This window comes from Lucilia cuprina, chromosome 5 (genome assembly GCF_022045245.1).
Source record: "Lucilia cuprina isolate Lc7/37 chromosome 5, ASM2204524v1, whole genome shotgun sequence".
Taxonomy (NCBI): Eukaryota; Metazoa; Arthropoda; class Insecta; order Diptera; family Calliphoridae; genus Lucilia; species Lucilia cuprina.
The window spans coordinates 64846728-64848958 of record NC_060953.1 but is presented as its reverse complement, the minus strand read 5'-3'; the positions used below and the strand labels follow the sequence as shown (position 1 = coordinate 64848958).

General features: G+C 29.4%; 1 protein-coding gene across 1 annotated transcript in view; it reads left to right on the top strand.

Moving 5' to 3' along the window:
- LOC111683618 (ras-related and estrogen-regulated growth inhibitor) overlaps nt 1-2231 on the top strand; it is a 6222-nt gene that overhangs the window by 1372 nt on the left and 2619 nt on the right. The gene's annotated exons all lie outside the window — the stretch shown is intronic.

Sequence of the window (2231 nt, the reverse complement as noted above, 5' to 3'; positions counted from 1 at the left end):
GACTAGACTATAGACTAGACTATAGACTAGACTATAGACTAGACTATAGACTAGACTATAGACTAGACTATAGACTAGACTATATACTAGACTATAGACTTGACTATATAGTATACTATAGAATAGACTTTAAAGTAGACTAGACTATAGGCTTTAATTGAGGTCAGTCTGAATACGAGCATTACTTTCCAGATGACAAACATAATGTACCGCTGTTGAAGAGTACAACCAAATAATGCACTTTTCAATTAACTAACTAAAAGAAGTTTATAGAGTTGCACGTTTTGTTGCCAAGCAAAGGGCTATTAAACTCTTAACAACAAAGTATGTGTAACACAATTTCAAATCTGCACCCTCCATATTTCCTTCATTTCAAAATTTTGCACCCGGCTTCTACACCCGCCGCCGATTTATTTAATGCACAGACACACACAATATCCTATAACAGCATGTTCTTGCACCTTAATGTTGCGTGTTTCTAATAAAAGAAAGGTTGAGTACTGTGCTGTTTGTAGCAGGATAGTTCAAAAAAAAATGGTCAAAACAACATGTTAAGGGTTGAAATGAACCGTTCATTAAACACGAAATGTTTTTTTTATGTATATACATATGTATGTATTGGTATGCAGTTTATTTGAATTAAGTGTGCTTATTAGTCCTAAAGTCCTCTACAAAATGTCGAAATACTTCTAATAAGAAAAAAGCAAATGGTCTAGAACAGAAAACCATTATAGTTCTAACAAAAAATGAGTGTAAAACTGAATTAAATTCTAAAATTAAAGATTAAACTGGAAAATGTCAAAATCTCTCTTTCTCTCGTTGATTCTTTTACAAATAACATGCATAGCATAGCGGTTGCTCGCTACTTGCTTTTTTATAATGCCTTGCATAAGGCATGATTTTTATAGTGGTGATTAAAATTCGTTTTAAATTTAGTTCTTTTAAGTTTAATTATTATATTTGTATTTATTTAAAAAGCTGGTAGAAATAAAATAAATGACAACGAATTACATGCAACTATTCATGTCATTGTTGTTTTTAATTCCAGGACAAAAACATTTTTTTAACTTACACTTAACATGACATTGTAATCCTTTATTATTTTGATTGTAATTTGGCGCTCTAGTAAGGACACAAAAATTTTAAAATTGTTTTAAAACTTTAGCCCAAATTCTAATCGCACTTTTCCTATCCACATTTTACACATATTGAACAAGTGCAAGCCAATGAAACATTCGAAAAATAAAAAAAAAACACACACACAAAATACGCGTATTCTTGTCTGGTTGAAAATCAAATAAAACAAAATTTTATGCATTCAAATTTGTTTTCAGATTTTTTGTACATTTTCTTTTTTATAAACATTGAATTGGAATTATACAAATTCAAACAAAAAACACATCCAACCACTACAACAATAACACAACGTTGGCGCTGGTATTATTTTTATGACGTTGATGCTGATGATGATGACTTTAATTATCAACATGATCATTATTTCTATCATCAGGGTGATCGCCATTCCTTGAGGTCGCCAAAATGTGTGTCTATGTGTGTGTAAACGAATAAATACTACTGTTTTAATTGCAAAAGAAAATATTTAAATTTGATTTAAATATTCAAAAATTATTAGGTGTTAGAGATTTAAACAAGATTATGAGTGTTTTTGAGATATTTTTTTATTTTCATACAAAACTGAAACTGTGACGAGCAAAGGTATATTTGATTATTAAGGGGATTCAGATGAGATTGTTTAAGAACAATTTAGTATTTAGACTAAAGCTACAGACAAGTAATTAGAACAGACAGAGACTATGAACTTAGATATATACTAAATAAATATCCAGAAAAACTGGGTAATGAATACCAATTATAATTACTTTCCTAACAATATACATTTCTTTGACAAATATATATCGTCTAAATTATAGACTAGACTATAGATTATACTATATGCTGGACTATATGAACTATAGATTAGACTATAGACTCGCTATAGATTAAAGACTAGACTATAGACTAGATTATAGCTTAGGCTATATATAGGACTATAGATAAGAATATAGACTAGACATTAAAATAGGACTAACGACTAGAATTCAAACTAACTATAGACTAGACCTTAGACAAAACTATAGACTAGACTATAGACTAGACTATAGACTAGACTATAGACTAGACTATAGACTAGACTATAGACTAGACTATAGACTAGACTATAGACTAGACTA